The sequence below is a fragment of the Lygodium microphyllum genome, chromosome 26, assembly GCF_053477565.2.
Source record: "Lygodium microphyllum isolate KBCC chromosome 26, Lygodium_microphyllum_v1.1.10, whole genome shotgun sequence".
NCBI classification, from domain to species: domain Eukaryota; kingdom Viridiplantae; phylum Streptophyta; class Polypodiopsida; order Schizaeales; family Lygodiaceae; genus Lygodium; species Lygodium microphyllum.
The window spans coordinates 9,791,957-9,804,784 of NC_141160.1; positions in this window are offsets into that span (position 1 = coordinate 9,791,957).

Below are 12,828 nucleotides of genomic sequence, written 5' to 3' on the forward strand. Positions count from 1 at the left end.
TTTAGTTAGTCTGTTCAACTTGGTGAATTGTTTGACCCTTTCTTCTTATTTTCTCTTTTATGAACAAGAAACAAGATGAAGTATGAGGTGGAGTTTGAGGATGATGTGGAAGAAAATCTAGATGAAAATTTTTATGTTCCTCTACAATGCACACTCTCGTGCTTTTGAGTTGTCGTGTATATTTACTTTGTTGCTTCCTATTGTTGAGAATGTTTTGCATTCTTGTACAAACATGTTGGGTGCCCACATGGAGAAATACCAAAGAATAACTTCAAGTGGCAGACTGACCATATAAACACTAGAATATGTACACACTCATGACTTTGCGAGCAACAAAGTAGTGAAGAGAAATCTAGCTAGGGCACGATATAAATTACCTAGCAATGCACACAAGGACATACAGAACTACCCAATACACTCAAAAAGGCTACAATCCTCCTTTGCATTCCTTTGCTATTTGCATCTTCTAAGGGATGAGAATGACTCAAAAGGAACTTCATAAGGATCACATGCTTCTAAGGATAGAAGACAACTTACAATTGCTATTAAAGAGGTTGAAGAGGTAAATGAGATGATACTCTTTGACACAGAGAAGGAGAGAGCAGAGGCTACTCTCTAGAGTTTTGATTGAGACTAGTTGCCCTTGACGACCTAGAGGGTGTGCAATCGATTGATGCATGTGAGGAAGAAAGTGTATATGTCTCATGCCTACCTATATCTACGATGTTGGATAACCAAGACTATATGTTGTTGGCCGATATGATGAATTCACTAGACATTTGTGAGGATTATACTCTTACTACCTTAGTGCAGTTTAGAGAGGTTGGCTTAGAGTGGTGGACAATGGATGAGATAGATCAACATGTCTTGGCTAATTTTATGGTCAAAGATGCAAAGTTTTGTTATGGGCAACCAAATCCTCGAAAGCATTGAAGTGGAGGCCAAGGCTTATGAGCATGGCGATTGCCTAATATTGAAGAAGAAAGAGATGCAATAATTAAAAGGCCCAGCCCTAACAAACATGGAAAACTATGAGGCATCAACTTTGCACAAAGATGGTACTACCACAATCCCTTTGTGGATGCCATGTTTGCATGAAAGCAATGAAAATCAATCGGTATCTAACTTATGATCTCCATGTTCAATGAAAATCAATCAGTATTTAGTTTATGCTCTCCTTAGTCAATGATAGTTCTTAGTTTTCTTCTTTAGGAATGCATATTTGCAACCAAATCCTAGTGTACAACAATGGCTTCCTTACTCGAGTAAGGAGCTTAAGGACATTGGCTACCAGCAACTCCAAGTCAACAGGGCACAAAAAGATGTGTCTCCTTCATAACACATTGGCGAATTGGATCATACAAAGGTATATACATATGTGAAAATAATATATCCTATGTAGCATTGTAGAGAAAGATTGTATAGATTTAAATAAATGATGAACATTATGTTCATTGTTATAGATTATAACTTTTCACAATGAGTATTCCCAAGAAAATGCAAGGCTCCCTCTTGTTGTATTGAATGTCTTGAGACCAAGTTTTGTGGAGGCTATGCCCTTCCAGTGAATGGAAAGAAAATAATTTTGGTCAAAAAGTGATTTGCATTGCGGGTGTTGGACATTAGATATGGACACTAATCTTTAAGGGTCCCTTAATACATATCATATGCTGCTCGTGTCATTGTAGTGGGGGTTGAGGACATGTGTAATTTGCATCCTTACTCAAAAAGAGAATTTTTGTGAGACAAATGAAAGGCAAGGTTCTTTTGGAGTCACTGCCTCTCCAATAGTGCCAACACCACTTACACAGCTACCAACCTTAGAGAATGGCAATGTTGAAGACGATGAAATGCTAGTAAAGAAGATGAAACCATTCTCTTCGACCCAACATATCTAGGAATAAAAGCTATGATTTTCTACTCTTTGAGTCCCATCTCTCATGTTGCCTCTCCCTATATGCCAGCCATTGTAAAAAAATTTCATTCACACATGAGTTATTATATGCTTCTTATCTCCTTTGTTTCAATATTTGTAATGCAAGAAATGTGTCCAAGTTTTGATATGTCCTCTTTGCTTCTTGTGTCCTCATTTTGTGCCAAATTACTATGTAAAATCATTGAAAGTTTTTAGCAGATTGTTTGCCTTTTGTGCACCGCCATCATGTGTTGTATGTTTAAAGTACTCATCTCTTGCTTGGTAATGAGAATTCTCCATTCCTTAGGTGGAGGAAATCAACAAACTCTCATAATATCACACAAACTAGGGACCGTGACTATAAATGATGTGCTATGCATAAGGAAAAAAGGATGGGTTTAGTTAAGAGCTAGATAGTAAATTAAGGCATAGAAACCAAATATGAAGTTCCTACCTATATATGCATGAGATTATCTGCTCCCCATGCATCCTTCATGGAGATTTTGAATTTGTTGAGAGCCTTCTTAAAGTCTAGGAGATCCTCCTTGGACCAATGTGTTTTATCACAATACATAAACATTGTACAGTGCCTCCCAGACTTTAGCCTTCTTGCTCCTTGCTCTTCTATCATCCCTATGGTCTTTGACTACATTGTGTAGCACTTTCCATTGGTTGCAAATGAATGTAAGAAGAAACTTTTGTGGAGTTTCTTTTTTTGGGCTTGCCATGAAAGCCCAAAAGCCTTCTGGACTTAACTCCACCTATTGAGGGTTTCCTAGGAATGCTATTCCCATTTTTGGATCTCTAAGGAACTATCTCAATCACAACATTGCCCCCAGACCAATGTCTAATAGAACCTTCTCAATACCCCCAATAGCATCATCCCTGGCCTTTTGGGCTTGCGATTTCCATGTAAATCCAATGTAGAGATGCACAAATTTCTCTACTATTCTACACAAGGCATGCAATGTGCACATGGACATATGTTAAAGGGATATTTAGAATTTCTTGAAAGTTTCAACTTTGATGTCTATCATGCACCTCATTCCAACTAGCAACATTGCACTCCTTGGCTATGACCATGTAGTAAATGCAAGGACTCTTAGCAATAGCACTTCTTAGCACATTATACATATACTTTAGTGTGTCTAAATATATGGACATGTGCCACTTCACTTTATATTATTCAAACCCTTCAACACTTAGTTTCTCCCTTGCTTGTTGAGCACTTATCACCTCATGTATAGAAGCTCATTGAAATACCCAATGCAACATGTCAAAACCTTCCTTGTTAACCTAAAATGCTCCCAACTACCAAATGTCTTTCTTTGATTGCATATTAAAGTGCACTAAGCCCTCTCTATGCCTTCATCGCACTCACTACTTGGCTGAAGAGCTCTATTCATCAAGGTGATAGAAACTCTCCTCATTTTCTTAGCCTTCATAATCTCAATTTCATCCAACTTAATAACAAAAATGGCAATCCCATTCGTTATTGCATGCTCTAACTTATAAAACCTGATCATAACTCTCTCCAAAGTCCTTAAGTCAAAGAATATATTGTTATAGGTGTTGTACTTTAGCACTCTCTTCTTTTCTAGGATAGCTATTTATGATGTGCAAGGGCTTACCAAACAAGAACTTTCACCAAGACTCTCTGATTGATGCTGCATCTTGTTTGTTGAATTGAGAATGGCTTTGGAAGTAAATATCCCTTGACCCTTTTCTTCAATGTCTCCTACATAACTTTGAAGAGCTAAGTGTAGCTTTGTCTACTAATACCCATTTTTTCTAGGGTGCTTTGGATATCCTCTTTGTCTAGGCAATACCTTTGCACAAACTTTTCCAGGGTGCTTTGGATGTCCTCTTTGTCTAGGCAACATCTTTGCACAAAATTTTAAATACATTATTCCTTGGCCTTCTTCCGAGACCTAAAATGGGCCCGATACTGGCTCTCTAGCACTAGTCAGACCTCTAAGACACACAAGACACCCCGCATGGCCTCACGGCCAGGAACATCTAAGGCTCACACTACACTAAACTCTAATATCGATCTTGCATTTGTAATAGGACACAATCCAACGTTTACCTTCCCTTCTCCTCGGCGGGAGTTCCCATAACATATAGGTATAATACATCATATCACAAACATAGGGAAGCACCTCTTGGCTGATTGCCGTGGCTCCATTGCAGCTCTCCTACATCTCAAGGATTGGACCCAAGATGCACTACCTAACATATAAAACATAACGCACAAACTCCACTCTTTTCTTATTTTTTACGATCCAGGAGTATATAGATCCTCACTAAATAGTCCCAAGGAAACCGTACAACTAACCTACAGCTTAGGCTTCTTTTCACTCCATGTATAAGTCATGTCCTAGGAAGACAATTGCTATGCAATCCAGGACTGATACCATGTCATCCGTCATGCATAGTGCATATGATCCTAGTGCACAAACAATATTTATCAAATCAGCATTCTGTGATGTGCAAAAATAGCCTTTTCATGATCTTCACTAAACGTATGCTTCGATGTATGGAGACTAGCACCGATTTCTTGTGCTACTAGCCTCTCAAATTGAAATATCACAATTCTAAATGAAATGCACAGTCAAATATTTCAAAAATCCAAACACTGTCAGCCCTCTTAATCTCTTAACATCACCATTTCCCTCTAACGTTTAGGTTGTGCTGCGTTGCATAGGTGTAATGTCTTATTTCGTATGTATTTTTCTCATAAAACGAAAAAACCCATGAACTATGGCACATAAACAAAGCAAAATTGAAGCCAAACTTCATGCCTTAGCTTTGTTATACAGCCACAACCATGAATCATAATTTTCTAGATTTTTCTAACGTGAAAATCCTATTTTTCTCCATTTTTGCTATTTTTACTGTTTATTTATACATAAAAATAGGTTATTTTATTATCTATGATTAGTGTCTGATTATGACATCTGAAAAATGGTTTTTATCAGAGTTTTAACCCATGCGCATCTCTTCCCCCCTGAAACCAACAAAATCTTCATTTTTACTCTAAAAAGGCGCTTTTCGGGTTGTAATTTAATTATTGCGACTATTTATCATTACGATTCTGCATTTTTTTAATGCACAACCCTCAATCATAATGCAAAAAAGATCCAAACAAATTTTTGTTCCATATGAGTTTCATTTAGACCATCAAACATCAAAAAGAAGTAAATTTCCTTTGTAAAAATGAGGCATAATACTTATGCGCGTGTTGCGGGTTTTTAAAAATCTTATTCAGGACAACAAAATAGTCCAACATTGATGCTCAGCCCTTCTCCACTCATCCATCTTCAGCCCCACTCGATTTGAAAGCAATTCGGTACACCACCGGATGAGCATTCACCAATCGGGCTTCTTCCACATGAATTGCCTCTTAGGGGAGAGAGAGGAAGGAGAGAGAAATACTAAATCTGGTTCTTCTGATTCGAGCAACCATTGGAGGAGCATAGGGTGGTGATGGAGAGCGAAGAGAAGCAGTAGATCATTGATGGAGGCTCCATAGCCCCTCCCCTCTCAAAAACTCGTTGCCTGGTTCCATGGCACCTCCATTTTCTCCATGAGGCTAAAAAATGTCGTCCCCCCCCCCCCCCCAATCGTTAAATTTTGGGGGCCCAAGGGTCACACCCCTTTAATTCTCTCTATTGGTCTCTTTTTCAGCATATCTCCCGCGTCCGGCACTCGTTTTGCACACTCGTCTTGAAGTCCCCCACTACCGAGCATCTCCCGGGATCCAATCTGGTAGTCAAAAAAATTATGAAAAATTTGCAACTATCAGTTGTTGTAACTTAAAGCACTTTCAAAACCTGTATTTGACTTGCCAATTAAAATCGAACTGATTGCCTATGCGGCCTTCGACGGAGTTTATTTTTCCCTTGAAATCTAGATTTTTTGACATTTTTGAGTACTTTTCGAAGCCCAAATTCCACCGCTCACCTTCGTAAGCCTCTTCTCGACCAATATGTTTCCTACAGCTTTGGGAGGAATGATGTTGTTGTAGGCTTGCAATGCTCTCTCAACATACCTCGTTGCTTTGTCTGAATGGAGAATGGCCCTATCAATTACAACAATAGCGATAACACATATATGAGCATGGATTCATAATGCATTCACAAAATGAGCACTTGATTTGGACTTGATGCTCTCAAAACACAATAGAAAAATACAAGGGATCAGATATCTATTCTTAATAGTGATTTTTTTTAGGGTGTGATAGTCAATGCACATCATATAGGTATTATTTTTATTATTCTTCTAACTTCTCTGCCTTTCACACAACTGAGTGTCATTTCCTTCCATTTGGTTACATGTAGTTGGGTTCCAAGACTTCTTATTTTTCCTTGGCTCTCCTCTAAATGTTTCCTCATTATATCCATTTCTTGGTGTAACCATTGGTTCTAGCTTTAAAATGTTTGAATGGCCTACTAGATTCTAAGTATAAGCTTAACAACTATCGCCAAAAAACCTCAGCAATGAGGAACACAAAGAGAATGGAGGGATGTTTCTTGTTGTAGGATCCATACGAAACAAACCACCATTAGTCCATAAATCGATATTCTTTCTATTCTCTAATCTCATTGGTTCCAATGCACTCGGTATGTTACTAAATACCTTGTTTCTTTTGTGAATAAGTACATATTCACTATCCATATCAATATGGAGATGGTATGGACGTTTACAGTTATCCATGCATTGAAGGCCACAAGTGCATGCAACGCCTTCAAAGTTCGTCATGTCAAATGATAGAAAACAAAAGTACCCAAGTACAAAATGGCAAATACTCCCTGAGATTGAGGTTTTTTTCCAATAATATTTTTTATAAATTACATCTCACTTTCTCTCTCCTCAATTTCCTATAGGGCCAAAAAGTAACCTCAAATCTCCCCTAATGTGTGACTAGACATACCTCCTTAACATGTATCTAGACCTTCATCTTGATCAAAAATTCACTTAATACAAGTTCTAACCACATGTGGTACTACCTGATTTGATACAATTTTCACAGGAGGGAGCCTAGCCCTCAATCCAATTGAACTTTACTCCAATTCATTTTCCAAAAACTATGGTCCTTTTTAAAACTCTTGCAGTTAACAACTATTTAATCAATCAATTTTGAACTATTCGTCTATTTCTTCCACCCATCATCTAGATCACTTCGCCTTAGCCACTCAATTGGCAACCATCCATGAAGGTGAATAGAGAAATATCCATCTAACCACTCACACAAAACATGAAGAGGAAGAGTTGGAACTCCATACTCCTCATGCAGCTGCCCCAAAATAATAGTGTCCCATCTCAGGCTTATATCCCCCCCAAAAAAACACCAAAATGCCATCACAAAAGGCTGTATAAGTAGCCTTTGAACAAGTTTGAAGGTTGATCCTTTATTCACATTCTTATTTTGTATGTGTGTTTGTGTGTGCATATACATGTATATGTGTGTGTAGAGAGAGAGAGAGAGAGAGAGAGAGAGAGAGAGAGAGAGAGAGAGAGACGCACACACCCACACACATTGTGTGTGTGCGTGTGTGTGTGTGTGAAGGGGAGGAATAGAGGAGATCTAGAAGGAAGCAAAGAGACATCGGATGCAAATTTGAAGACCTACATTAGCATTCCCAATCAATTCTATTCCTTGTCCTCATCATTCTCATAAACTTCCCCTCCCTTTCCATCTATTAGTGCCCTATTGTCCTCATGGACTGTGCAGATTGCCAAAATCAATACTGACCCCATTCCTTATCTACCCTCCACTCCTATCCCAATGTCAAAAAAGTTCAAACAATCCCATCTTGGAGTACTTAAAAGATTCCATATCTATTACATAGGTCATCTCAATCATAATTTCCTATCCTAGCTTACATTGAAATCTCCTCAAGTTCTACGATCTCTAAACATTAAGTATTATTCCAAATATACTCTATTTATCGATCTCACCTCTATCCTCCATAACATGATAGATACAACTTTGCCTAAGCCAAGAAGCCCCTTCATTCTTAACATAAGATTTATCTCAAGGATCGTGATCAAGTTTTGAATTAAGAAGAATTACAAGGATCAAGGATCTCTAGATATAACAAGAAGCATGTGACGGATATTTCGTGTGTTCTTACAACATCTCCCAATAGAAGAAGCGTTAAAACTAGGGACAAGAAATCGCACAATCAAATGAGGTTCCGCCCACACTAACTCAAGTTCAAGTGCCCTCATAATATCTAGATTATGTGTTATTCGTTATAAATTAGTTGTAGTGAATATTGATAGAAGGGTCAAAATAGAGATTGGCTACTTGATTGGGAACTCTTGTGAGTACATCCAATCTGAGTAGATGGACAATAGATAGGTTGCTTTTAGAAGGGAATTTTCCACAATGAGCATTCCCCTCCTATAATGGATGCTAGTTCATACTTAGAATATGAATTGATCTATTTATTTTAAACCTACAAACAAAGGAACAATTATAGATTTCCTAGAAGGATGCTCGTTGTCTTAGAATTGTAAATTGAAAATTTATTAGGATTTGATACTCAATTTTTTGTAAGATTAGCTAGCATAATTAAGATACATTATAAAATCATGCATAAGCTATCCCATACTTAGGATCAATCAAGAAGACTTATCCCTAACAAGGTTAAGACAATCTTAAGAATCATGTTTGAAAATTCTCTTCGCTTAAAATTGAACTAGTTACGTTACTATCTTTTTTTGAGGATTCTAAGAAAGGATTATCTAAGGAAATATCAAGTCTATGAAATAGAAAAACTTGTCTTTTAAAAGTTCCATCATAAAGAAGAACTTCTAAAATTTAGGACAAACTCTTGGGATGGATCCATAGGTAGAGTGGCTTGGGAATTATGAGTTAATTTGGGAATGGACTCTAGGCTTGGAACGTGAGAACTTAAGGACCAATAACTTCCAAGAAGGAGAATTTAGAACAAGTATGGTACCTACAATAAGTGCAAGGTTTGCTTCCAAGTGTAAGGCTCTACTTCCAAGTGAGATAGACTCGGGCCAACTTCAAGTTCATGGCAATTTGAATAGTTAAATGGAACCCTACTAGATAGGCACAATGACCTCCCCTAAGGTTAGGAAATTGAGATTGATTGTTTGCTCAGAATGCTAGGACCGGTACTGAATATGAAATGTCTCTTCATAGGGACTTGTAATTAGCTAGGAGATTCCAAAAGAGCCAAAGGGATCTGGCTATAGTTCCTTGGTGTTCTAGGACTAGTTTAACCTCCCCTACAAGCCTAGGATAGATCTCCAAGAAGGCCCGATATTAGCTAAGGGCTAATTGGTGGTTTGCATACAAGTAGAGTCTAATTTTCAAACTAGGAAATTAATGGTTGCACAATTTTTTCTTCTTGGAATAAAATCCATGCCTTCTTAAAGACTATTTTGCTTATATTTGTATTTGTGCTAATATTATGTGAAGAAACATGTTCTAACGTATAAAGTAAGGAAGATGTTTGTATGTGTCAAACATAATTGTGATAGGGTTAATTAGAAAATTAAATTTACAATGTTAGGGAAGAATCCCCAACGGGTTCAACCTATGGCAATGTGGTCTCAATTAGCTAAGAGATTTTTTAAAGGAGTGTTAGACTAGGAAATTTTAGTTCTCTCACAACATCATTGTAAAACCTAATTTAGTATCATTTTAGGGGAGCGGCGTGAGACCTTACCCTAAAAATAGAGGGGTTGATCTGCTAGCTTCCCCTCTTTTCTCACTCTTTTTGAACCAAATGTGACACTAGTCCACTTCAGTCAAGATGTCTTGCATAAGAGCCTACCCAAAATTGATACTAGAACTTCTGCTCTCTACCAGGAGACCTTACATGTCAATTAGGATTCCATTTTCAAGTCAAACCTTGTGGAAATAAGGTGGAGCTCCCCACATGAGAGTAAAACTCAAGTGATTCTAGGTCACAAAGTTCATATATTCCTTAGGAGCCCTGATTGGAGTCACCTAGATACATCCCCTGTTATGGAGTACCAAAATCATGCTATGAAGGGTTCATTAGATAGGCATGCTAAAAATTTGTATTAATATGAAGTAAGACACACATCAATTATGTTAAAAAGAGAAGTTATATGCTTCAAGTGGTGGCAAATGGTCCATAAAGGTAGAAAAATGTAAGAGAATAGAGCTAGCAGTCTACCATAATGCTAGACCAAAACAATAATAGAAATGGCATTTCATGAATTGATCAAGCACAAACTATAAGTATCAAACTCATCTCCATAACAAAGGTGGCCAAAACCTTTTTTCTAGTTTTTTACCATACAATGTACAAACAACATCGCTTCAAGTGGTGATAGATTATCCATAAAGATAGAAAAATGTAAGAGAATTGAGCTATCATTGGCCTATGTAATGATAGATTGGAAAAAATAGTAAGCGGCATTTCATGGATCGATAAGGCATAAACCTACAAGTATCAAACTCATCTACATAGCAGTGATGGCCAAAAAGGCTTCTAGTTTCTAATCACACAATACAAGAACGTCATACCATCTCCAATTGGGAATGTGACATCCCTTAACAAACCTCTAATTATGCCCATGATACATACTCCTCCAATATTGACATTACTATGTATTTTCACAAAATTGCTTAGGAAAAATGCTTTACGCTAGTATTGTACACATGATTTGTTTGCATAAAACTCATGCTCAATTTATGGCATTCCATTGAAACTACAAAATTTTTAATATCAAGCATAGAATACACATTGCATGTGGAAGAGATCTACGATGTGAACAAACACAATTTGAGTGATAGCCGATGGAATTTGGGTTCCACGATATGGAGTGGATTTCCTTGATTTAAAATTGGGACTTTTTCAAGGATTCATCAACGTGTATCTAGCTTAAAAAGACAGCTTGAAATTCATATGAGAATATCAAACTAAAACTCTGAAAGAACTTAGAAGTGTTTTTTTTTTTGTTCATATGGGATCTATCTCCTTAAGCATATTACAAACCTATGAAAAAAATCATATTGTAAAGATGTATACTTTGATGTGCTAAAACCAATCTAAAGTCAATTGTTCAACCAAAATCCAAGGTGCCTAAGGATGTAGCAGGAATATGCAACGTAATATGTACTTCGTCACTGTAGATGGTAGAAATATTGAAAGATTGATACACTACTTGCAACATAATATGTAATTGGTTATCATAAATAGTATGAGTACTAACAGTTTAATATACTATTTGAAAATGAATAGTTTTTTAAATATGTTTTGCTTAGCCATGAATTTTGTAAATGCTAGGTGATGTTGGTATAGATCTTGGCAAAAGAGAGGGAATGTAATTTCACCCGTCAATTCTATACAGAGACGAGAAACTTGAAATATTGGCCGCACTTAATCCATTATATTTACTTGATTTGGTAATTGGGTAACATAGCATACCACATATATCAATTGTGGCTGAAGGTCTAATGTAAATTTTCACATTTAACAAGGACGTACATAAACCCACATTAAAGCGACCATAGCATCATGAAAGTGTTCATATGTAGCTATGGGAGAGCTTTGCATGCTTATACATGTACATGATTGTTTTTCATGTGTGCACATATAAGCAAATGGGAGCATTTGCATGTGATTGTAGGAATGCCGAAGACACTCATGTGATTTGACTATAGTTGCAGGAGTGCATAATTTATGCATATGCATATGCATGTGCATTTGTGTGACCATGCGTATGGAGAGGAAAATTGTGTTGAACGATATTTTAGAAAAGTTGTACGAGTTAGAACATATTGAACAATACTTTGGAAAAGTTCTAGAGAAGTTGAAATCAACTCCTTATCAATGTATAAGATGAAAGTGATTAGTATTCAATAGAACATGTGGAAGAACATCAAAATGCTATCTCACGTATGAATCAATTTTGAAATCCATCTACTTGAAGTTGATAAGAATCTAAAACTAGTCAAAATGTGTGCATGTACACACTTGCATGCACACTTAAAAATGAAATGTCAAATGCTCAACACACCATTGCACCTACATACCTTGATTGTGATGACCCACCATGACCTAGGACAAAGACTAAGGAAGACCTTATGAAAAGGGCTAGATGTGTGTATCTTATAATCCACATATGCCCCCCTTTACACCCATTAATTCTTTGGGATAAAGTTTGAAAACCTTAGGTGATTTAACATCTGTTTTTATCTCTATTACAATGACCAAAATGTCACTTCTAACTCTCTCTATCTCTCTCTCTCTCTCTCTCTCTCTCTCTCTCTCTCTCTCTCTCTCTCTCTCTCTCTCTCTCTCTCTCTCTCTCTCTCTCTCTCTCTCTCTCTCTCTCTCTCTCTCTCTCTCTCTCTCTCTCTCTCTCTCTCTCTCTCGTGAAGATAATTGAATTAAGTAGTAAATATTTGCATCAGACCATCAAGTAATCCGAGAAACTGAGGAAAGACTAACAGGACTTTTACATAAAGAAAAAATCACACAGAAAGGATAGTTGGAGCAGAGCGAACAATAGCAAGCCAAGGAGCAGCAATGTCAAGAAGAACACGTCAACTGATATCATAGAAGAAATTTCACATGGCACTAAACTTGGAACACTGGCCACATAACCATGGATGCCCAAAACTGAATCAAAAATAAAGGCGTTCCAAGTGCGCCAAATATGCCAAAGGGCAGTCCATCTAAGGAAATGGAATAGGCAGGAATAATCAGAATGCAAGGCAGAGAGGGAAGCTTTCCCATAATCCACGAATGGGCCGTTATCCGGTGCTGAGTTATCGAGAATCACTCTCGCGAAATAAAACTCCAGATCTGCCGAGTAACCGGACAAGAGACAATAAGATGAAGCAATGTTTCATCACGTGTAGTGCAGAATACACGACCAGCAGAGATCTT